Source organism: Lissotriton vulgaris, chromosome 7, assembly GCF_964263255.1.
Source record: "Lissotriton vulgaris chromosome 7, aLisVul1.2, whole genome shotgun sequence".
Lineage (NCBI taxonomy): Eukaryota > Metazoa > Chordata > Amphibia > Caudata > Salamandridae > Lissotriton > Lissotriton vulgaris.
Genome location: NC_141695.1, coordinates 1,101,744,195 through 1,101,770,848, shown reverse-complemented (window position 1 = coordinate 1,101,770,848; position 26,654 = coordinate 1,101,744,195). Strand labels below are relative to the sequence as shown.

Here is a 26,654-nt window from a genome sequence, read left to right as displayed (position 1 = left end):
CTCCTCTTGGATGCAGGTCCGTACCCGATCTGGTACGCAGTAGGCCCGATGTCGGATAGGGGGACTGTCTCCAGTGTCCACATCGTGTGAGCACCAGGGGGTGACCCCTGGGGTGAGGGAGAACAGAGCGGCGAACTGCAGTAGGAGGTCTCGGCAGCCTTGACGCTGTTCCAGGGTGAGGGCCTCCGAGAGTCGGACCCCGTCCACGGAGCTGTCCTTCTCTCGAGCCCGTAGGAGATCAGGGAGTGGCTCGGAATCCTCCTCGGCTCCGCTGTCTGTTGCCATCAGGAGGCTGAGCTCCGAGCGCACAAAGTGGGGCTTTAGTCTATTGGCGTGGAGGACCCGGAGGGGGTTCCGTGAAGATTCCATATCGATGAGATAGGTGACAGGGCTCTTGCGCTCGACCACTTTGAAGGGCCCTGTCCATTTGTCTTGCAGGGCGCATGGTTCGGTGGGAGACATCACCCATACCTGTTGGCCAGGTTCAAATTCGATGGAGGAGGCATTTTGATCGTACCACCTTTTCATGTCTTCCTGACTGGCCTCCAAGGTTGCTTTAGCCATTTCTCTGAACCGTCTGGTCTGGTTGCGTAGGGCCAGGAGGTACTTGAAGACATCTGGAGGGTTCTTCAGAGGGGGCATTTCCCAACCTTCTTTGACTAGGCTGAGCGGCCCTCGCACCGGGTGTCCATATAAGAGTTCGAACGGGCTGAAGCCGAGGGACTTCTGGGGGACTTCTCGATAGGCAAAGAGGAGGCACGGCAGTAGCACATCCCACTGGCGACGGAGGGGCTCTTCCAACCCCCCAATCATCCCTTTGAGCGTGCGGTTGAACCGCTCAACTAGTCCATTTCCTTGAGGGTGATAGGGGGTCGTGAATCGGTAGGTGACCTCACACTGTTGCCAGAGGGATTTCATGTATTTTGAAATAAAGTTTGTGCCTCTGTCGCTGACGACTTCTCGGGGGAAGCCCACCCGGGAGAAGATCCCCATCAAGGCCCGGCCAACCACCGGGGCTGTCACAGTTCGCAGGGGAACAGCCTCGGGGTAGCGGGTGGCGTGGTCCACCAGTAGCAGGATGAACCGATGTCCTTGTGCTGTACGGGGGTCCAGGGGCCCCACAATGTCTATTCCCACCCTCTCGAACGGGGCGGTGACCACTGGGAAAGGTTGCAGAGGTGCTTTAAGCTTGCGGCCGCTCTTCCCGCTGGCCTGGCACCTGGGGCAAGACCGGCAGTGCTGGAGTACGTCGTTCCTCATCTTGGGCCAGAAAAAGTGGGTCACCAGGCGACTGTAGGTTTTGTCCTGACCCAGGTGACCAGCCAGGGGGACATCGTGGGCCAGGTTTAGCAAAAAGTCTCTAAAGCGGAGGGGCACCACTAGCACTCGACTGGCCCCTAACTCCGCGATTCTCTGTTCGCTGTACAACAGGTCATTGTCCCAATAGACCCAATGGGTTCCGGAGGTATCCCCTGCGCTCTGGGCGAGGGCTTGTTGGCGGAGTCCCTCGAGGGAGGGACAGGTCTTCTGCTCTTGACGAAACTGTTCTTGGGTGGGCCCCCCTTCCTGACGCCACTGAGCCAGGTCGGGAAGGTCCTGGAGCTGGGCGAGCCCTTCGGGGGTTTGCTCTGGGGGGTCGGCATGGTCGGTGTCTTCTACTGGAGCGACCGGGGGAGGAGGTGCCGGCCATTCCGGTTCTTCTGGTCGGGGGATGGCACAGGCGGCCATGGACCGGGTGGTTACGCACGCCCAGTCCGGGAGGCCCAACATCCCCAGGTGCTGTCTTCTCTCTACGGCGGCCCACGGGGAACTCTCCAGATCATTTCCCAGGAGACAGTCTATGGGGGCATCATCTCGGACCGTCACCTTCAACATGCCGGAGACTCCTCCCCACTCGAAGGGGACGCAGGCCATCCAACAAAGACTCTCTGAATTGTCGGCTGAACGGACAGGGCAGAGAACGTTCGGCAGGATCTGTTCTGGGGTCACCAGGTGACAGCGGACGGCTGTCACACTGGCCCCGGTGTCACGTAGGGCTTCGGCCCTGCGTCCATTAATGTTCACCCACTGACTGTACTTCCGGGTGTTGGCGGGTAGGGGAGCCCGCGGGACCATGTCTTTTCCCCCTAGGCACGCTAGAACCATGGCGGCGGGTTCCCATTCTTGGTGTTCTTGCTCACGTTCCTCGTGTTCTTCGGAGATTTGTTCTTCCCCCAGGGCGGCGGCAGCCATCTGGCGGGGTCTCAGAGTCTGGCTCTGTGGACAATTCGGGTCATTTGCGTAGTGGCCGAATCGCTGGCATCGGTGACACGTGACATTGGCTCTGTACCCCGGGCGCGCCGGGGTGTTGCCCCGAGTGGCCGGGGGTGGAGTGTTGGCAGCGGAAGCGGCCGGGGCGTTGTCTCTTCCTCGTCCCTGGCCCCCTCCTCCTCCTCGGGGACGGTGCTGACCTGGGTGGTTCCGGTTCTGTTCCTGCGACCCATTTCGGCCCACTCGGGTGATTTCCCACCGGTCAGCCTCGGCGGCGAGCTGTCGTGGATCAGTCAATTTACTGTCGAGGAGGTGCTGCCTGAGCTCGACGAAGCAGTTGTTGGATAGATGCTCCCATACCATGAGATTGAAGAGTTGCTCGTAGGTCGTTACATTGCTCCCCTTGATCCAACCCTCGAAGGCTCGGCTGAAATAGTTCACGTACTCCACCCAAGTTGTACCCGGGATCCGGGTGCAGTCTCGGAACCTCTGGCGGTACATTTCGGGTGTGAGCCCATAGCGGGTGAGGAGGGTAGCTTTCATGTGGTCATAGGAGGTCATCAGATGGTCTGGGAGCTGTAACAGGGCATCGCGGCCCTCATTGACGAACCTCCCCCATAGACCGGCTCCCCAGTCGCTTCGATCGATCCGGTGGGAGGTCATAGCGATCTCGTAGGCCTTGAACCACTGCTGTATGTCGTCATCTCGGAAATATTCTCGAACGACATCCTTGGGGATGTGTACCTTCTTTTCTGTTGCTCCCGGGGTGCGCGGTTGCTCGGGCACCCCTAATTCTTTGTTCTGCTTACGTAATTCTATCTCTGCTAGTTTGCGCTCGTGTTCATACGCCAGTCTCTTCTCTTCGAGCTCTCTTTGTCTCTGTTTTTCTTCCCTTTCTTCTCGGAGCCGTAGATGTTCTAGGTTCAGTTTTTGTTCGGCTAATTTGAGTTCGCCATCCATTTTGAGCCGGGCCATTTCTAGTTCATGTAGTCTGTTTCTCTCTCGTTCTTGGATTTCGTTTTGCGAAAGACCCGTTCTTCGCTCCTCGGGAGCCGTGGTGTTTTTCTCTGCTGCTGCGACATTTTGGTCCGGGGGTCTGACGGCCCCGGTTTCCGCCCATGACTCAATGGCGTGCTTGAAATCGTCCTTAGTACTCAGACCGGTGGTAGCGATACCTAGTTCAATGCAGAATTGTTTCAACTCACGATGGCTGTACTCTTCCAATTTCTCCATCTGGAATTTCTCGGTGGATCCGCTCTCTTTGGTTGTCATTGTGGTTTCGTCGTGGGGTGAGCTACTCTCTGTACGATTACGCGTTGATTCGGATCGCGCCGCTGGCCACCAATGTTAGACGGACCGGGAGGGTCGGCCGAGAATAAGGGGAGAGGTCTCCGGGGAGAGCCGTCTCCAGCGATCGTACAGACGAGTAACTTCCCCCCCACAGATGTACACCACACAAGGATAAGGTTTAACGTTCTTTATAAGCAATTCTTTAAGTACGGTGAAATGGTACAAGGAGGTCTGGACTCAGGGGTCCCCTCGGTTCTAGTCTCTTGATTGGGAAAAGGGTAGCGGGACAGTCTTGTTACCAATCTGGTAGATGAAATAGCTCACAATCCTCGAGCTCGGCGTTCTAGATGATCGGGCCGCGGCGGAGCCAGCAGGTCCCGGGATGTTTGAAGGTAGCGACGGTCCGCGGCGGAGCCAGCAGGTCCCGATGAAGGTGGTGGTTACAAATGGTCCGCGGCCACGCCAGCAGGTCCCGACGACGATGAAGGTTTCAGAAGGTTGCGGCAGCGCCAGCAGGCAGGACGATAGTTCGCAAGGCGGGACTACGGCAGCGCCAGTAGTCCGTCAAGGATGAGTTCTTCACTGCGTCTCTCGACTCCAGGATTCAACTGCCTTCCTGCTCTGGAGCTGCCCCAGTTATAGGTCTGGTCCCCTTTGATGTCCGGACCCTCGCACTTGGAGGTCGGGAGGTCCGGGATGAGGGAGTCCAGACACCCCACAGGGGGGTGGAGCCAGTGCCCGGGGGAGCCGGGGGCGATCGGCACCTGGCGGGGGAGAGCCATCGACACCTCTTTCTCCCATTGACCTGCCAAGTGGGCCGCTCACCTCCTGGGTGGATGGTGGTGCCGGGATGTCGGGGCCTGGCCAGGCCCAGGGTTAGGGTCGATCGGAGGCCACGCGGCCTCGTGGTGCTGTGTCCAAGATGGCACCCAAGCCGGGCGAGGGGGCCGGTAGTGATTCGGGTCCATGATGTGGAGATGTCCTGGGGCAGGGGTCCCATATGAGACGGGAGACGGGGTGGTTGTTGCGTGTCACACCTGAGGAGCCGGGCTCGGGCCCGGTCGTGCGGGGAGGGAGCAAGCCCTTCACGTGGCCTGTCCAACAATAGCATAGCAAAACAGAGCATAGCATAATAAAACACAACAAAGCATAGCATAACAAAGCATAGCATAGCAAAACATTGCATAGCATAACAAAACATAGCATAGCTTAACAAAACACAGCATAGCATAACATAACAAATCAATGCATAGGATAGCAAAACATAGCATAGCATAACAAAACATAGGATAGCAAAACAAAACATAGCATAGCATACAGCATCACTCCGCACCACCACAGCGTCACTCAGAGGCACCACAACATCACTTTGTGCTACCACAGCATCACTGAATGCCACAGCATCACTTGTTGGCCATCACATCACTCAGCGCCACCACAGCATCAATCTGGCAACCATTCAATAACACCTGATTCAAATATGTTCTCTCAATGTTTCAAGCTTTATTACAAATGTAACAAAAAGATGTTAATATTTCACTTCTGTTCTTGGATTTTCGTCACAATAAAATACACTGAACTTAATCTTCACAAAAGTTATTTACAAAACTTTAAGCTTTTGCCATTATAAATTACAATAACTTTTATTTAAGTATTAATTATTGAAAACAAATTAAAAGCCATTGTTATTTGTAATATCAATACATGTAAGTCACGTAAATACAACACATATTGCATTACAAATGCTATAGGTGTCACATTTGCGAAAGTTATAACTATTGGCATTGTAAATGACAAAGCTATTAATTTTGCTATTTTCAAAAACAAAACATAAATAAAAAATGTGTCATTTACAATACCAATAGCTCAAACTTTCCTAATGCGAGACCTATTGCATTGCAAATGCTTATTTCTTCTTCTTTTCTCTTTTTCCTTCTCTCATTCTTTCTTTTTACTTCCTTCTTTCTCCTTCCTTCTCTTGCTTTCTTAAATTTCCTTCCTTCTGTCTCCCTTCCATTTCCTTTCCTTTACTCATTTCCTTCACTCTTTCATACATCTTTCTCTTTCCTTCTCTCATTCTTTGAATCTCTTTCCTTTTTTCATTCTTTCTTTTCCCCTTCCTCCTTGCATTCCTTCTTTCATTCATTCTTTCTCTTCCCTTGTTTCTTATGTCTTTCTTTCTCATTCCTTCTCTTTTCCTTCCTGCTCTTTTCCCCTTTCCCTCTTTTTCATTCCATCCTGCTCTTTTTCCTTTTCTTTCTTTTTCTTTCCTATCTTCTTTATTTCTTTCATGTCTGTAGTAATGTAAAGTTTTGCAAAATCACAACATTACAGGAATTGCCAAAAGGCTGGGGGATTACGCCAGACTTACTGGCTTTGCCAAAGCTCGGTATTAAACATCTATATTCTTAATAACTCTTACAGAAATGCATGAATCCTCCCTGGGGGCTGCATAGTCCTGTTCTAACCCATGCATTGGTGTCTGGCACCCTCTACTGACAAAAGAAGTTGGCAAACGGTTCCAATTAAATTTTCCCTAGAAAGCAGGTGGTACCCACAAGTGTACACATGGAGCAATACTGCAATAACATGGATGTCTTGTGCATAGTTGTGTACACAGTGGACAAATGCACACATAAGTGCAAAGGGAAGGATTTATTTACTGAGAGAAGGAAGCAACAGTACAGATGGTGTAATCACCTCATGTGCAAGGATATTCAGAGCTCCATGTACATGTGCTGTGATCAAATGTGTGCTGTGCTGCCCTACCTTTACCAGTCCACTATAGGAGGGAAGCTTCCACTGTTTCTGCCCTACCTGCATTGGTTGTCTATAGAAAGACAACTTGCACTGTTTCTGCCCTACCTGTACCTGTCCTCTATAGAAGGGAAGCATGCACTGTTTCTGCCCTACCTGTATCAGTCCTCTAAAGGAAGAAAGCTTGCACTATCTCTCTCATGCACTCTTGCTGCATCTGTCATATTGGTTCACTTCAGGTTTTCGAGTACAGTTTCTTTCCCATGCGTTTTCAAAATTTCCTTCCCTCAAATTCATGCTCTCCTCCTCTACTACGGGTGTCTTCTGCGTACACAGGCCCCCTCTTTAAGCTCTCCCCTTCTTTCTCACTCACTCTTTCTTCTCCTCTGTCTGGAGTACATTCACCACTACGTGCACAAACTACCTATCCCTTTCTATCTTCCTTTTGTCTATTATGTGCAGCTCTCACCATACCAAACAATTCCACTGCATACATACACTACTCACCACACTATTCCACCCCAAACAATTCCAGAGCTAACAATTATAATTCAACACACAAGAAATCCACTCCAGCCCTCATGCATCCACTCCACTCCAAGCCAAAACACATTGGGAAGACATTGTCATTAACAACTCAAATAGCTCTAGCTCTCACAAATGCAAGACCGATTGCATTGCAAATGCTTGTTTCTAAATGTTCAAAGAGAACAATTGATGGACAGAATGCAGAACAATGTCATACATTCACCCCAGTACAGCGATCTGGGCCTAAATCCATCATTTTTGTGGTCACCATGCCATTCCAGTTTGGATCCAGCCATATGTAAATCAGTCTTGATCCTGCTCCCAATGGGAACAGTCCAGCCCGAACTGCCAGGCCAGGTCCTCCCTGGACTAGAAACAAGCATCCTATGACCAGTTTCGGGCTTTCAGCCCTCATCAGCCAGGATAGCTTGACTCCAGTGGCATGGAGAGCACGGGACTCACACCTGAGCATACCCGTACCACTCGGGGTGACAAATGCAAAAAGAACAGTTGATGGACAGAATGCAGAACAATGTCATACATTCACCCCAGTACAGAGATCTGGGCCTAAATCCATCATTTCTTTGCTCACCGTGCCATTCTAGTTTGGACTCAGCCATATGCAAATCAGTCTTGACCTGCGCCCAATGGGAACAGTCCAGCCCGAACTGCCAGGCCAGGTCCTCCCTCGACTGAAAACAAGCATCCTAGGACGGGTTTCAGACTTTCAGCCCTAATCAGCCAGGATAGCTTGACTCCAATGGCATGGAGAGCACAGGACTCATGTCTGAGCATACCGGTCCCACTCCAGGTGCCAAATGCAAAAGGAACAATTGATGGACAGAATGAAGAACAATGTCATACATTCACCCCAGTACAGATATCTGGGCCTCAATCCATAATTTGTTTGCTCACCATGCCATTCCAGTTTGGACCCAGCCATATGCAAATCAGTCTTGACCCTGTGCCCAATGGGAATAGTTGAGCCCTAACTGCCAGGCCAGGTCCTCCCTGGACTGGAAACAAGCATTCTAGGACCAGTTTCGGGCTTTCATCCCTCATCAGCCAGGATGGCTTGACTCCAGTGGCACGGAGAGCACGGGACTCACGTCTGAGTATACCCGTCCCACTCGGGGTGACAAATGCAAAAAGAACAATTGATGGACATAATGCATAACAATGTCATACATTCACCCCAATACAGAGATCTGGGCCTAAATCCATCATTTTTTTGCTCACCATGCCATTCCAGTTTGGACCCAGCCATATGCAAATCAGTCTTGACCCTGCGCCCAATGGGAACAGTCCAGCCCGAACTGCCAGGTCAGGTCCTCCCTGGACTGGAAACAAACATCCTAGGACCGGTTTCGTGCTTTCAGCCCTTATCAGTCAGGATAGCTTAACTCCAGTGGCATGGAGAGCACAGGACTCACGTCTGAGCATACCCGTCCCACTCGGGGTGACAAATGCAAAAAGAACAATTGATGGACAGAATTCAGAACAATGTCATACATTCACCCCACTACAGAGATCTGGGCCTAAATCCATCATTGTTTTGCTCACCATTCAATTACAGTTTGGACCTTGCCATATGCAAATCAGTCTTGACCCTGCACCCAATGGGAACAGTCCAGCCTGAGCTGCCAGGCCAGGTCCTCCCTGGACTGGAAACAAGCACCCTAGGACGGGTTTCAGTCTTTCAGCCCTCATCAGCCAGGATAGATTGACTCCAGTGGCATGGAGAGCTTGGGACTCACGCTTGAGCATCCCCATCCCACTCAGGGTGACAAATGCAAAAAGAACAATTGATGGACAGCAGAATGCAGAACAATGTCATACATTTACCCAAGTACAGAGATCTGGGCCTAAATCCATATTTTTTTTGCTCACCATGTCATTCCAGTTTGGAACCATCCATATGAAAATCAGGGTTTGCCAGGCCAGGTCCTCCCTGGACTGGAAACAAGCATCCTAGGACCTTGGATGCTTGTTTCCAGTCCAGGGAGGACCTGGCCTGGCAGTTCGGGCTGGACTGTTCCCATTGGGCGCAGGGTCAAGACTGATTTGCATATGGCTGGGTCCAAACTGGAATGGCATGGTGAGCAAAGAAACTATAGATTTAGGCCCAGTTCTCTGTACGGGGTGAATGTATGACATTGTTCTGCATTCTGTCCATCAATTGTTCTTTTTGCATCAGTTGATGAAGGTCGTATATCAGACTATCAAGCACAAAAATATTGTGCTACCACAATATTGTAGCCTGAATTTCTAAAACCAAAATATCATGGAGGTAAGTACATATAGGTCAAGATTGATTTACCATTCTTAACTCTCAATATTTAGGTGCATTGAACAGATATGTTAATATGCATGTATGTGGAGTTCATCATCGTAAATCTATACTCACCTATTTTTGCTTGCCTCCACAATATTTTGGTTGTAATTTTTGGTTTTCCCAAGGGAAAGTGGTCCTCTTTTGCCCCAAGTGCTGAATGTTAGATCTATTCTCATCGATATCTCCCTTATTAGTTTGTCCTGGCGTATGCCGGCGTAATGGATGTGCAGCACTGAATACCAAATGGGGTCCAACCCAGAAGGACAGGACATCAGTGCAGGCTGCTACGCAAAGAGTACATGGCTTGTCCCACTGAATGCTCTCCCATGACATTGCCTGGAGAACTCGAAGACCATTTGCAAAGTACATGGAGCCACTTGAAGAATCACATTATTCCTACTTGTTTTACTGCATTTCATTCTTGCAGGTTGTTGGCAATGGAGCAATCCTATGTTTTATAGCGTGTTGGTCAGAAGCAGAACTTTTTTTTATTTTTTTTACTAACATCTGGTGGTTTACTGAATCCAATTATGCTCTGAATCAAACAAAACAAGCGAACAGTGCACCATTCAGTCACTGCCAATATTTATTCTACCGGAATTTAAGACAAAAACATTTCCGGACATGGACTCGCTCCCTTGCAAGCCTGCCTCAGGCCAGGAATAATGGAGCTATTCTCTGCCTAATCCATAATCTTCTGCAATAGAAACGTCTCAATGACTTAGTGAACTATTCCGAAGTGAAAATAAATGGTAAACTGCGAATGTTGCTATTGCTTTTCTTCAGTATCAGAATAGTTGTAATCAATGGGCAGGATTTGGACCTGGGCATAGAGTTTAAGTTACTAAAGGTGTAAAAACGAGGGTACTGTGAACTAGGCAAGTTTTTTTCGTCACGAAGTGTTGGAAAGTATTTGAAGCCTACAAGGTTTTTCACTTTGCGTGTCTGAGACAGAGGGAGTTGTTAATACTAAATATAGGATAAAATGTTGTCCATTTGCAGTTTTCATAGCCCTTTTATCTAGTGTTGCTTCTATGCTCAGGGGTGTTCGCGGCATGTTCGCTACCCTGCACTTACCTTTCCCTGAAAGTCCAACACAGCCTCTGTTGAGGCAGGTTCCCTAAAATTGCTCACTCAGTTAACTCCATGTCTTGGTGGACCCAATGCTGGAAGCAGAGAGGTCTCTCCCAGTGAAATGTTCCTAATTTAGTGAGAACGATGACGGCTATACCACCGGAGAGCAGGCATTCAATCCACCATATTTTGGCATATTTGCCCAATTTGCCATCATCTAAATCAGGCCATACATAGTCGGTTAGGATCCCGACTGGAGCTAGATCAGGTGAAACATAACATGCATGACATTTTCCAAAATACCTGAGGCCCACAGGGTCCAGCACCACACCCTCACCTGCAGAACACTTGAAGAGGCAAGTACAAAATAAAGTGTGCTGCAGAAAGCAACACAGTGAGTCTATCTGAGAAGCAGTTACCTGCAGAAAGATGGGTTCAGGAACTAGATGGGAAAGTAACTGGGCAACTGGGAAAGGGAGGAAGCATTTTTTCATCATTCTTTAATCGGAATGCAGAGTTGATTGCAAGTTTCTGAAAAAAGAGTTTTCAAAAGGGATGAGATGAGGGTCTAGAGGAGTGTTTGGATCATTAAAATTTCCTAGGGGCGGAAAATGGGAATGCTGGGGATCTGACATATGCATGCTTGAGGTTCACATGGAAGTTTCTCAATATCTTTTAAAGCGGCCAGCATAGAGGTTGGTGCTGGTGAGGCCACTCGTAGGGTGTGATAACGTACAGTCTCTTATATCATGACTCTAGTGGTACAGTTATGATAAATGGTTTATATGTATGAGCAGCATTAATAATTATTAACATGTAAATGTGGATAGAATGAATTAATTTAATTAAAAGAGTTTGTGACCTGAGAAGAGTGTCTTAACCCCTTCGATGCTTGTGACGGAACCATTCCGTCATCAGTCACGGTTGAGCTGTGCTGATGACGGAATGGTTCCGTCACGACCACACCCAGTTATGGAATGTCCAGCACCGGGGTGAAATCGGGGCAGCACGCAAGGTGTTAAGGAGGTATTATGTCCTGAAATTGTTACTGCTGGAACCATCACTAAGCAAATTAAGCAAATTAAATAGGCTTACACTGGAAATGAAAGAAACCTTGCTTTCTTCACTAGAATATATGCTCATTTATTTGATTATAGCTGGCCAGTGATATTCAAGGAATAATGATGCAAGATGTATTAAACCTCAGCCAGACATCACAAACCAAAGGGACAGTCTGAAATCCTTACTGATGGGAAACAGTAGCTATGGTTACCACGCCTATTCACAAATCACTGTGGGACTTTAAACTGAAGGTATCGGAGAGAACATTATCATGCAGGGGCCAGTTGAAGATTGCTGGAAAGATCATTTGGATGGTGTTCAGTGGACACCTACTCACAGATTTCCAAACACTTTGCGTCAAGTTTGTGTTACTTTTCTAACGAAAACCCATGCAAAGTGATCAGGTGGGATTTACTACCAAAAGCAAATTGTGATTTGTGTTGGATAGTAACCTAAAGTAATGCAAAGTTGTGCAATGCGCTGCCTTGCGTTACTTTGCATCAAGGGAACATTCCATTGCTGGTGCATAGACATTCCCATCTAGATAGAGATTTAAGCCAAAAACTCCTACATCTCCACAATGTAGGCGCAATTAGGAGAAATATTTTCAATTTCCTTCTTTTTCCCACTTTGCGTATGTGCCGCATGGTACAGCACATATACAAAGTAGAGAGCTTTTTAAAGCATAGGTTTTGTACTGGAATGGACCCATTCGAGTACAAGATCAGTGCTTCAAACAACGCAGTCACCCTTCCAATATGGCGCAAGAGTGTCTGCGTTGGTACATGGCTGCCTAAAGTGCAGAAGCGCGGAAGCAGAGCAGAAGATCGCTGTATCTAAGAAGACGTGGCACAGTTCTCCTCTCTCCCTTTCACACAATGTATCTGCCTTATGTTGTCTGACTTATTGATAAATCGTGGCCTCAGTTACTGAACATCTCTAATGAAGTTTCGTCTAAACATGAGCAGATGGTTCGCAGTCCAATTCTTCACAGAACGTTTCCTGTGTCTTCTCTCTTTTAAGGTTTGCATAGATTGTTTGATCCGATCCAGCGCTCCTAATGAAAAACTGTCTCACAAACGCTACCCATCTCCACAATACTCACCATTATTCATGAATCACTACCTAGGCCCAAAAACTAAAGAGACAATTTTTGAGCGACTGAATCATGTGACCTAATTAAAACACACTATTCATAAACTATTTACAAAACTATATACAACTGCAGTATAATGTATTTAACCATGGTTTTTAATCATACAACATTAATTATGTCACATAGGCGAATGGATCTAATAATGATAACTAGACCATGAATAAACAAGACCAGCTTGTCATTACAAAATCTATTTTATTAGCTTTATTTTATTCAAAGAAAGAGCATTCTTTATTCAGAAATCATTATTTTATTAGCAAATTTGAAAGCTTCATTCAGGATAAGGCTTATTAGTCTGACATTTTAAAATAGATCATTTAGCATGAATTAAAGCAAAAATAAAGTTTCCATTCCCTATATTCTATTTCCCTGTCTAAAACTCTCTTCACCTAAAGGAATAAAATGATAAAGACTGCTATCCTTACGTGCGCCAAGAGTCCGTCAGCACGTCATTCAGGAATCGGGAAGCAAGAGCCCCCTCCTGCCTGTAGGGCCGACTTTTATACCTTTCAACCTAGCTAATCTTTTCAAAATGTTCATATTTTCCCATTGGCTGACAGATGTCAGACCATCCTTAGGTCATACTTTCCTGACCAATTCCGGGGCACATCATAAACCCTTATTGTTCTTAGATTCCATCCTTCTAGTTTCCTCAGAAAAGAAACATTTCACCGAACACAAAAACTTTTACTTCCTAATCTTGGCAGGCGATTCAGGCTTTTTGTCCTTGGTGCTCTTCTCCAAGAACACGTACAACTCGACCAAAGAAAAACAGTTCCGCTTATTATTCCATTGTTTAGCAAAAAGCTCTTTTTTTCTGTATGTGAGTGAAGGCTTCACTCTGGTTAAGTTTCACATTTTCCAGCACTGCCAGTCAGCCATTTTCTTAGGCCCATTCGAAAACTAGTATTTAAAGAAACACAAGACAATAATTAATTAGAGAATTGAGACCCATTCTGTTACCCTCCCCTTTGCTAAATATTAACCCATTAATTATGTTACCTAGCAAAGCACATATAAGCAGCGTGTATAAAAACCTTCTTCTTTTAGGCCACCAGAATTCTTCACGAGCTTTTGCCACAGAAAAGACACGACAAAACATATGCACACGAATATAGCACATGCTATTAATAAAGCAGCCGCATTTAATACTGACAATAACGATAGACAAGGTTAGTTTATTATTTTTCACATACTTGCAAATGCAACATGAAAGCACATTAGTCCCGCATGTAATGTGTGCAATTTTAATCTAAATTGATTAGTTATTTCAACACATGCTATTAATACAGTTACATTATGGAAGTTTAATTTTGCGAGTTTGAACAAAATTTTATTCAATAACTCGCTCCATCAACTCCCTCATCTGGTGATTTCATAATCACCAAACCAAACCCCAAATTTTTTAGCAAAAATGTTATCTATGTTGTTCATGTTTTGAACATTCACTGTGTTAGTTCTTCTAAAGCTTAGATTCAGCAATTTGTCTACTACTCTCATAATGAGCTCTACGTAACTCTTCCAGTTCTATTTCCTTCTCCTGTTCTTTTCTCAGCTTATACATTCTCTTCTTTTCCCTCACACATTTCTTTCTCTTGTGTATCATGCAACTATTTTTTAACAAAAGTATTACTATGACTATAACTATTACAGGATAAAGTATTTTCCCAATGATTGAGCTACCAATCTCTTGGAACCAGTGTTTAATTGCTGTCCATCTTTGAGCCAAGCGCTCTGTAAAAATCTCATATTCAACAGGTTCAATTTCAGCATGCAATTCTGTTAAATTCTTTATATACATTTCTATATCCCTGCTCTTATTCAGGAATAAAGGTGCAGCAGTGTTGGACATGTAATATCCCACAGACTCCTCCTTCCTTTGCTAGCAGAATGTCTAAAGCAAGACGGTTCTGCATTACCATGGATCTCATGGCAACAAGTTCAGTGTCAACTAATTGAAATCCACTTGCAGTGTCTGTTGACAATCTGTCAACAATTGTAGAAACTTTTCTAATTTTATTTGCATTCAGGGTAATTCCCACCATAGGAATTATTGCACCAAATATATCTCCAATAATTTCTGAAAAACTTTCTCTTTTAAATCTACTCAGGTGATCACCAATTTCAAATGAACCCTTTGAATTTCTAACTACATGGAATATCTTTGGGAAAACTAAACCAACAAAACAGGTCCCATACCAATGGTCGGGAAGACTGTAATAGGCTTTATTCCCACAAATGAAATAAATTCCAGGAAAAATAGGATCTTTGCCCCCTTTAAATCCCCAACCCCCTATAATACGATAGGTATCTTCACATTGACTTGCCCCAACAAAATAATTATCATAAAGTGTGTTATCTCTTCTGATGCATAGCTTTCCTCTATCAGGTTTATCTATGTTAATAGCAACATTTTCATTTCTTCCATTAAGTTTCTCGTCCTCCTTTTCCCAAAACTTTGATTTAGTATTTCGTCATCATGTTTCTCTTATAAATTGCTCTTCTCTCTTCCACCATATTTACCAATGTCTTTTCCTCCGTTCTCAACTTACATGTTAAATTATTTTTAAAAGCATACTCATAATTGAGTTTAGCAGTTACTAAGAAAAATTCCCTCATCTGTTTCGCAGGTTTCACTTTGTTTAAGCTATTTACAACTTTTAGATTTGCAAAGATTTCATCAGTCAGAATAATAATATTCCAACCGACCAGTTTCATAAAACAAACTAGTTATTACACGACAAGTAATGCCATAGGTAAGGGGAAGCATATTATAAGTCACCCCTTCCGAAACTGAAGCAGGTAATTTCACACAAATGTAGCAATCCTTGACATTCATCACTTTGACATATTCAGAAAGGAGTCTAGAAAAAGTATTACTCGAAAAATCACCAACCGATCTATCTTGGTGGATCTCTGGTTTGTGCTCAATGACTCTATTAGTCTTGCCTGCTACATCATGAACAATTTGTTTAGTCTCAGCTTTACTAGTCATATTAGCTTTGTACATTTCTTTGTCAATTCCAAAAGGGAAAATGACAGCTAAAATTAACCAGACCAAAATTATTAAAATCACACAAATAGAAGACTTTTTTTTCTTAAAATCACTATTAAAAAATTGCACCCCCCTTTTTAATTTTTTTTTTAAAGAATCCACTAACAGCTTTTCTTCGACCTTACGTCTTACAATGTGTTTTTCCAGCTAACAAAATTTCTTCGACCTTGTGTCACCTAACACATTTTCTTCGACCTTTTGTCACTTACAATTTTAACTTAAAATGAAAACAAATTTAATCGATGTCACTTGTGTCATCTATTTCTTACTGACTACTGCTGCTCACTTCCACTACTGGTGGTATTATGATGTAGGTCCATTCAGGTGACTTATACTTTTGATTAGATTTAATGGTCTTTTTCCCCTACTGCTAATCACTTCTATTTTCTTTCCTGCTTGATTTTTCTTATCCAACTAATTTTTCTGACTCGAAATCTCATTTATTTGTTCTTTTGACTTGTTCACTAATTTGATTTTCAGGCCTTGATTCTCATTTGGCGAATTATCTCCTTTCCTGAATAATTTCTTCTTTGGCTCAGATTGATTACATTCAGTTCTCCAAGCTCTTTTTCTGAATTCTCTTACTTTAGATTCTTCATCACTTTCATCAGTTTCACTTTCTGTTTCTGAGACTTGAATTCTAGATTCAGGTACTTCTTTACTCAGCAGCTTCACTACTCCGTTAGGAACATTATCCTTATAGCTGGTACTTGGTAATTCGTCTTCTTCTTCTTCTTGAATTACTTCTAATCCACCTGTTTCAGAATTTTCGTTCCTACTTCCAGAGCTTCCAATCTGCTTTTCAATACTCTCCTGATCTTGATTCACTTCTTGATTAGACTCTTTTTCTGCTCCTTTTTCTAGTAGATCTTCATCATTTTCAGAGTCTACTATCACAATTTCTATATCCTTCTCATTCCATGCCTGATTCACATCTGCATCTTCCAGATCTCGACTTTCTAGTCGATCTTCAGTACCCGGATTTTCAGGTTCTTCTTCAGAGTCTGAATCAGTTGTTGTATCACCTTCTTCGTCAGAATTCGCAGGTGGTGGCACTCGAATAGTATGGCTAGCGTGTATCCACCTTTTCAGACCTTTTCACTTTAATGCATTTGTTGTAACAAGTATCACTTGTCTCCCTTTCTGCCACCTGGGTATCAGACAATTTCTCCTTCGATGAACCTATGTCCTCACCCAATCTCCTGGCAAAAGATCATGAGCCTGCTTCTTTTCTCTTGTGAGCACTTCAGTTCCCACCTGATGGAACACAGAAGTCACTACGTCAGACAGACTTTTACAGTACTCCATAACTGCACTATCATTAATGCTAAGTACCTTTCCAATTGGAACAAATGCTTGTCTCATTACTCTGCCCATGAGAATATCATGAGGACTTAAACCAGTTTTTCTCTCTGGAGTACTTCTCAAAGACATTAAGACAAGTGGAAGTGCATCAGTCCACTTCATTCCTGTAGCCAAGCACATTTTAGCAAGCCTATTCTTGATAGTACCATTGACTTGCTCAACAACACCTGATGCTTCTGGTCTGTAAGCACAGCGTAGCTTCTGTTTTATACCAAGTGCTTCACAAATCATCTGTAACAATCTGTTTTCAAAATGTGTGCCGCGATCAGTTTCAACCGTCACTGGAAATCAATACCTAGGTATGATTTCTCTCAAAAGCAATTTTGCCACAGTAACTGAATCATTGTGACGAGTTGGGAAAGCTTCCACCCATCTTGAAAACAGACAGATTATCACCAGGACATATCTCAATCTATTGTGTGGAGGCATATCAATGAAATCCATCTGTAACCTGGTAAAAGGACCACCCTCCCGTCCTATGGTTCCCAGGCTTACAACTGTTTTTCTGTTTGGATTGATCTGTTGACAGATAAAGCACCTTTGGATCCTGAATTTTGGGTTGTACCATGTCTGTCTAAACAACCTAATCATTGAATCTCTGCTTAAATGACCTGGACCATGATGCATTCGTGCCATGTCAGCAATCATTCAGTTTGGCATTACTGATCTGTCATCTTTGTAAACCCAAATTCCATCTTCTTCTCGCTGCCTGCAACCTGCTTTTAGCCATGTGTCTTTTTCCTCATCATCTGCCTCATCTTGTAAATCTTTTACTCCTTGCCATGTCTCAACTACAGATATTAGCATGAGTGAGTTCAAAACATGATCATTGTCTTTATCCCGATTAACTGACATATTGTTTTTCGCACAGAATTTAGCAACTTCATCCGCGTATGCATTACCTCTTGTCATATAGTCATTGCCCTTTTTATGTGCTGTGCATTTTACCACAGCAATTTTCTCTGGTAATTGAATGCCATCAATTAATCTTTTAATCAATTTTGCATTCCTGATTGGTGTTCCCGCAGAAGTTAAATAACCTCTTTGAGACCAAAGCTGGCCATAGTCATGGACTACGCCATATCCATATTGACTATCAGTCACTATGGTAATTCTCATTCCTTTTGCTCTTTCACATGCACGAATCAAAGCAATCAATTCTGCTATTTGAGCTGAACGAATTCCTTTGAGACAAGAAGCTTCAACCACATCTGCAATTGTACAGACAGAGTATGCTGCATTCAGAACACCTTGATCTGTTCTCAAGCATGAGCCATCAACGAAATAAACAAAATCAGACTCAGGCAATGGAACATCTTTAATGTCCTGCCTTGGTTTGGTGCAATATTCTAAAACATCCAGGCATTCATGATCAATGTCATTCTCATTTCTGATTTCTGTCATAACACCATCAGGCAACAATGTGGATGGATTTAAATTCACACATCTTGCAATCAAAATGTTATCTGATCCCAGAATAACTTTTTCATATTTTGTCAGTCTGTTGCTTGTCAAATGTTGAGTCTTGCTTCTTGTAAGAAGAATCTCAACTGAATGGGGAGCATATACTTTTACAGGAAACCTCATTATTATTCCTTCACTTTGTTCCAGACTCACACTTGTTGCAGCCACTGCTTTTAAGCAACCTGGTAATGCTTTTGCAACAGGGTCAAGAACTGCTGAGAAGTAAGCAATTGGCTTTCTCAGTTTTCCATGTCTTTGAATCAAAACTGATAATGCACATCCTTCCCTTTCACTGCAGTACAGCTCAAATTCCTTTTCATAATCAGGCATACCCAATGCTGGTGCTTCACACAAACTTCTTTTTAACTGTTCAAAAGCCTCTAATTCAGTTTTTGTTAGGATAATCGGGTCTTTTATGTTTGCTTTTGTCAGTCTCTGTAATGGTTTTGCAATTACCGAAAATCCACTGATCCATTGACGACAATACCCTACCATTCCAAGAAACATTCTGACCTGTCTCTGTGTTTTTGGAGGTTGCATTGCTTGAATCATTTTTATTCTTTCAATCGTTACCTATCTAATTCCTTTTGCAATTCTGTGACCAAGATATTTTACTTCCTGTTTGCAAAACTGTAATTTTGCAGGAGACACTGTATGTCCCTCATCTGCCAAATGATTCAAAAGAGTAATTGTATCTGTCACACATTTGTCTCGTGTTTTTGCAGCTACAAGGAGATCATCAATGTATTGCACTAATGTCGATTTACCAGGCAAGTCTAGATTTTCCAGGGATTTCTTTAACAACTGATTAAAAATAGATGGACTTTCTGTATACCCTTGTGGGATACGACACCATGCTAAAATGCGCTCTTGGAATCTGAACCCAAAAATTTGTTGTCTCTCTGGATGCAGTGGAACAGTAAAGAATGCATTACAAAGGTCTATAACTGTGTACCATTCTGCATCATGCGGAATCTGATAAAGAATTACCGCTGGGTTTGGTACGACTGGGCAACATGGAACGACTATTTGATTAACCTTTCTCAGGTCCTAAACAATTCTGTAAATTCCGTTTGGCTTTTTGATTCCCATAATCGGTGAATTAAATGGACTGCTCTCAATTTCTTTTAAAACACCTTGCTTTATACATTTTTCAACTACAGGAATTACTCCTTCAATTGTCTCAGCATTCATTTTATACTAAGGAATATTTGGATAATCTGCTCCTTGTTTTACTGTAACTTGCACTGGGTCTACATGTTTCATTAAACCCATTTCATCACCAGTTAAATCCCAGATTTTAATATTGACTTTTTCTTTTAATTCTTCAGGTAAATCATTTTTGTCAAAAGCAGGAAATAATTTACTTTCTTCTGCTTCAACCATTAACATTGTTAATTTATAAAGGCCATCCTCTTCTTTTGGAGTTTGAAGCTCAATACCGTCCGGTGAGCAATAAATTGTGCAATTCATTTTACAAAGGATGTCCCTCCCTAACAAGTTTACAGGACTGCTATCACAGACTACAAATCTATGTTTGTCCTTAAATGACCAATTTCAACTTTAACTGGTTCTGTCAAATCTGTTTTAATTTGTTGATTAGCTACACCAACTACTTGGATAGTGTCACCAGAGAGAGGCAGGTTTTCTATTTTTTCCGCTGATCTAACAGTAGAACGGGTAGCACCAGTGTCCACTAGAAAAGTGATTTCTACATCATTCACTTTACCATTTACAAATGGACCTGACTGATCTACCGCAAGAGTGGCTCCAAGCACACACTCTTCCTCCTCTCTCAGGCACCGTCATAAGTAATCATCAGACTCGCTTCCATCATTTTCTTTCAACCAATATTGTTGAGAAATATTCAACACATTCACTCTTGGTGATCTGTTTACCTGTTCACCTCCGCAGAATCCTGTTTCAGAATTGTACCTCTGCACATTAACACAATTTGGAAGAGGCGGTTGTGGACTTTGCTGATTCACTAACTGTCGCTGTAGGTGTTGCTGCTGATTTATTTAGTTTAACTGTCGCTGTAGCTGTTGCTGCTGATTTACCACATTCTGCATCTGTGAATTTAATGATGTATTTTTCAAATTTCTGGGCGGATTTCTACACTCATGCTTCCAGTGTCCAATTTCGCTGCAATTAAAACATGGGAGTTTCTGCTTTAATTCTTCAATATTACCCATTTATTTTGGCTTATTAAAATTTCCCTTAAATTTCCCTTGATTCTGTTGAACGTTTTTGTTTTCTAAAGTTGCAATTTGTTGTTCAGCTACTTTCACCTGTGCTCACATTGCTTTTTCTTTTAGCTTCTTCTGCTTAGCGTCTATCTCATCACTGCAGTATTTTGCTTTTCTCAGGATGTCATCAACTGTAAGTGATTGCCAACCAACTATTCCTGATCTAATCAGCTCACCAATTTCAGGTCTTAAGCCATATACAAATCTGTATATAAAATGGCTCATATCCTTCTCACTCAGCTTCTCATAACCACTGTATTGTTTAAATACCAGGAGTAATCTTTCATAGAAGGAATGTACTGACTCTTTGGCTCTTGATTTGTTCTGTCAATTTTCACCCAATCTATTTCTTTTGGGGGAATCTTGTTTTTGAGCCACACAATTACTTTATCATACAACTTTATAACATCAGATGAAGGTGCACCTGTTACTTTATCTCGAATAGGTTCTTCCTTGGGCCAATCTATAGAAATTTTACATTCTGTCCAAAGATCTGAAGGAACAACAATGTCAAAGAATCCATCAAGATCAATCCACAGAACTTTTGAGACCTTAACAAATCTCTCTACCTGACGATACCATTCCACAGGTTTTTCTCTCAGTCTGGGAAAATCATTTGTAAACAGTAAAATGTCCTGTCTTGACCAAGGAACATGAACATACCCTCCACCAGCTATTTCTCTCATAGGAAACTCAGTTTCAACTTCCCCTCTTTCTCTTTTTTCTTCCTCTCTTTTCTTTGTCCATTTCACTCTCCATTTGCTTAATTCACCTATTCTTTTTAGAAACACTATTAATTCTTTTATATGAGTTATCCTTCCTGTAGTGTTCATGTTATCAATATCTTTTTCAGAGAAATCTACTCTATAATGTTTCTGCAAATTTTTCTGTCTCATCAAATCTATATCTAATTCAGCAGCTATTTCTTCTAACAGATCATCTTTATTTTTCTTTTTCCATGGTATGCTTTTACAAATTAACAACAATTCATCATCCTGATATAACTTTAAACTGTCAGGACCAATTGTGTCAATAATTAATTCCTCCAAATCTGCTTTCAATTTTGCAACAAGCAGTAATTTAGATTCTGAGGACTTATTCATACTTCTTTCTCTTTCTGGAGTTCCAAAATCAGATTCTGCAACAATTGGAGATTGACCATTTGAAAAACTTCGATTAAAAGTTAAGTCTGGCATCTTTTTCTCTCTGTGAATTTCTGATAAATCTGAATAAAATTTTTCAGCTACATTCTGAATTTCTGCATTTAAAGGGACAGTCAGAGCTGAATGTCTAATTTCTTTTTGATCAAAAACTGGAACAATAGGTCCAATTGTTACTGGTACCGTTACTGCTTCCATGCCTTTAGTTAACTGCTGTATTAATTCTTCTTTTGATCGAAGATATTCTGAAATATCTTGAGTGTCCTCAAGTCCTTCTATTCTTTTTACATTTCTTGGGATCTCATTTCTCTGAACTGGAGTTTCGGCATAATTTCTACTTTCTCCAGATGTACTAGAATTAGTTCTTGTTTCTACTCTCTCAGGAAATTTTGCATTATTCTGATTTAATCTAAATGGAGATTCATCATTAATTTCTCTAGGAGTAGCACTTGGAGAAGTTCCTTGAGGAATTCTCGGGGTAGACCATGAACAAACTAGTTGATAAGGTGGCGGTTGTTTTGCTTTTGTAATGTAAATCTCTTCTAAAACTGGATCTTCTAATTCACTATCTTCACCAATATTATTTTTCTTTGCAGAACTCTTTTGACCAGATTCTTCACTAAATCTTGCTGGGTATAAACCATTACACATGTCTGCCTGTCTCCAACGACGCATTCTATCTTCATGAGTTTCTCTATTAATATTCATTCTAGTGCCTCTTGTTACACCTCTGTTCTCCCGTTTTAAATCAAACATCTCATCCTCCCATTCAGCTAAAGCCTCAAATTGTGTAGGTCTAGGTTTTGGTACGAGAGACATAATTTCTTCTCTCAAGTTTTTCGTCACCTTCATGTTAAATGACCCATCTTCTGGCCAAGCCAATACACCATCATCTTTGGTATATTCCATCCAATTCTCCATCCAAAGACAAGTATGATAACCAAATTCACCTTCCATATAGGCTGCAGGTGTTTTTTACTTATGAAGTAATTTTCCACCTCGCGTTTCAATTTTCTTGTCACTTTTGAAAATATTTTTTAATTTCTGAAACCATGAAGGCTTCTTTTCATCATACATGTAGTAATAACTCATGTTTTAAACAAATTCACTTGCTTTAAAAAGATCGTAAATATTTTCTTGTGGTTCCGCTACTCTATCCAATCCGTGCGCGAAACTCACTAACAAGCCAATCAGGTTAAGCCACGTCACTATTCTGTTTGGCCAATAGAATTACCGTATTTCAGAATGAGCCAATCAGGTACAAGCCTGTAAAATCACATGAACCAATCAGTGCGCGAATACTGTGACGTATGCTAGCCAATCACAGCGCGAACCTGGTGACGTATACTTCTGCTGCAGCTTCACTGTCTCCGTTCCACTCCTTGAACTGACCCCTCCTTTACAAAATATTTTCACAGCGCCATATTTTACAAATTTTTCAATGAATTCGGTTAGTAACTTCACATAAACAAACCATTTGTCCGTTTCGCTAAAATAAAGAGATAGCTTTTTCAATCATTCAAGTATCCTTTCGCATAGAAGACGCTATTTTCACAGAATATTTAAATTCATTCTAACATATGCAATTATACGGAAAGAATCCCTAACCATTCATACATGAAATTTATGGTAGGACTTTAACCCGCTGATAAAAATCCTCACTTGCCAGTAAGAAACAGCGCTTCCTTACCCTTCACTCAAGCTTGGATAAATTCTACTACTCTTTTCACAGTAAGTTTTAAAACAGGACAACTGTCCCTATACTCGAAGGCTACGATTTCATAGACAATCCTCACTATACATTCAATCTATCACACCTAAGGTCCCTAATCTTGTGCTGTACATCCACAACACTAGTGATATATGTGAATCCCACTATTTTGAAACAGAACAAATGAACTGTGTAACCTTACTTGTCACACTACTCTTGCCGGCACACTGGGAATTTTCTCACTGCTGGAAAAAACCTTTCGACTACATATAACAACTGAACAAACTTAACATGTTTTATCCTATATATCTACATGTAGCATGTCAGTTACCATAGTAACCATCCTCTGCTATCAGATAATTGATCCAGCACTCCTAATGAAAAACTGTCTCACAAAGCTACCCATCTCCACAATACTCAACATTAATCATGAATCACTACCTAGGCCCATAAACTAAAGAGACAATTTTTGAGCGACTGAATCATGTGACCTAATTAAAACACACTATTCATAAACTATTTACAAAACTATATACAACTGCAGTATAATGTATTTAACCATGGTTTTTAATCATACAACATTAATTAAGTCACATAGGCGAATGGATCTAATAATGATAACTAGACCATGAATAAACAAGATCAGCTTGTCATTTCAAAATCTATTTTATTAGCTTTATTTATTCAAAGAAAGAGCATTCTTTATTCAGAAATCATTATTTTATTAGCAAATTTGAAAGCTTCATTCAGGATAAGGCTTATTAGTCTGACATTTTAAAATAGATCATTTAGCATGAATTAAAGCAAAAATAAAGTTTCCATTCCCTATATTCTATTTCCCTGTCTAAAACTCTCTTCACCTAAAGGAATAAAATGATAAAGACTGCTATCCTTACGTGCGCCAAGAGTCCGTTAGCACGTCATTCAGGAATCGGGAAGCAAGAGCCCCCTCCTGCCTGTAGGGGCAACTTTGATACCTTTCAACCTAGCTAATCTTTTCAAAATGTTCATATTTTCTGTCATTCAGAGTTCCCATTGGCTGACAGATGTCAGACCATCCTTAGGTCATACTTTCCGGACCAAGTCTGGGGCACATCATAAGCCCTTATTGTTCTTAGATTCCATCCTTCTAGTTTCCTCAGAAAAGAAACATTTCACCGAACACAAAAACTTTTACTTCCTAATCTTGGCAAGCGATTCAAGCTTTTTGTCCTTGGTGCTCTTCTCCAAGAACATGTGCAACTCGACCAAAGAAAAACAGTTCCGCTTATTATTCCATTGTTTAGCAAAAAGCTCTTTTTTTCTGCATGTGAGTGAAGGCTTCACTCTGGTCAAGTTTCGCATTTTCCAGCACTGCCAGTCAGCCATTTTCTTAGGCCCATTCGAAAACTAGTATTTAAAGAAACACAAGACAATAATTAATTAGAGAATTGAGACCCTTTCTGTTACCCTCCCCTTTGCTAAATATTAACCCATTAATTATGTTACCTAGCAAAGCACATATAAGCAGCGTGTATAAAAACCTTTCTCTTTTAGGCCACCAGAATTATCCACGAGCTTTTGCCACAGAAAAGACACGACAAAACATATGCACACGAATATAGCACATGCTATTAATAAAACAGCCGCATTTAATACTGACAATAACGATAGACAAGGTTAGTTTATTACTTTTCACATACTTGCAAATGGAACATGAAAGCACATTAGTCCCGCGTGTAATGTGTGCAATTTTAATCTAAATTGATTAGTTATTTCAACACATGCTATTAATACAGTTACATTATGGAAGTTTAACTTTGCGAGTTTGAACAAAATTTTATTCAATAACTCGCTCCATCAACTCTAAAAAAAAAAAAAAGGCGAAAGGCAGAGTACAACTGTGGCCCAAGATTAATAAAAATGCCTTGCTGCATGTTTTTCGAGGCATTATAAAGTTCAGAGCATTTTTTCACATATATACTTCCCAGTTTGTATTTTATTTTATAATCCCTGTGGGTGAGAGTCAAACCATTATTGTTTTTTTACTTCAGCAGTGGATGGAGTCTTCTACCTGCATGTTTGCCAATGCTATTCAAACCAGCCGTGTTATTCAAACTCAGATGTGATTTAAACAAATACCTCAGAAGCTCTTTCACAAATTTATTTAAATGTGAGCCATTAGATAAGGTATGTTTAATCTCATGTTTAAGCTCATGTTTAATCATGGGTTTCTTGGCGCTGTATAATATATATTCAATGACTCTCATTTTATCAGTCTTGGAGGATGAAAGGCTTTATATACCTCAAGGTATTCAATACAGGAATCATAGGATTAGAGGCAGATGTTTGCATTGGCTGCATTAGAGCACAATCTCATCATTGTAAGACTTACAAATGCAAATAGCTTGTAAAATGGTGACTGTTTAATATTACTGAGCGCCGATGCCCTGGAAAGCTTGAGAACACAGTACTCTTTTTTTCACCCATTCCCACACTGAAGACAATCTGAGCTGTGCTCCTTTCAGTGACAGGAGTAAAAGCCCGATTTAATGAAAATTGATATCATGCACTTGTGATATGTCGGACGAGATATCCGCAGGGGCGTAACACAGGCCCCCGCAGCCCCTGCGACGCAGGGGGGCCCCAAGCTATAGGGGGCCCCCTCAGCACAGCACTCTGGCCAGAGAGCTCCTGATTGAGCCCAGAGAGGGCCCCTCCACGTACCTTGCAGGGAGGCCCCCTCAAGTTTCGCCTGTGGATATGCGTCACTTTTCTGACAGAGTAACTCATCCGCCGAACTCTAAATCAGGCCCTAATTCTCCTTTTAAGGTTGGAATGGGAAGTGAACACCATCAAACTCCCCAACGCGTGTAAGCGTAGGACAAGGTGTTAGTGCATGAGGGACAATGTTTTTCCTGTAAACGAAAGAAAAAGTTCAATTTTGTAACACAATTGTACACTGTAAACAATTATGCTTAAAGAATAGTGTGCAGATGTTCTTAGATTGGACTTCACTAAACCTCTACCGTAGTATTCGTGAAACCTTTAAGTGTCGGTGGATCCACAAGTACTCTTGGGAATCGCTGAGAAATCCTAGAATCGCATGCATGAGAGGTAGTAGACCGATGCAGGTTTCAGATTTTTTTGTTGTGAGTGAGGTCTTGCTGCCCAATACTCTGGCATTTTGTGTTATGATTGTTAGGCAGTATCCAACAT

The 26,654-nt window shown here is 42.4% G+C and overlaps 1 protein-coding gene across 1 annotated transcript in view; it reads left to right on the top strand.

The window, feature by feature from the left end:
* LOC147702976 (solute carrier family 22 member 4-like) overlaps positions 1–26,654 on the top strand; it is a 400,838-nt gene that overhangs the window by 246,979 nt on the left and 127,205 nt on the right. The gene's annotated exons all lie outside the window — the stretch shown is intronic.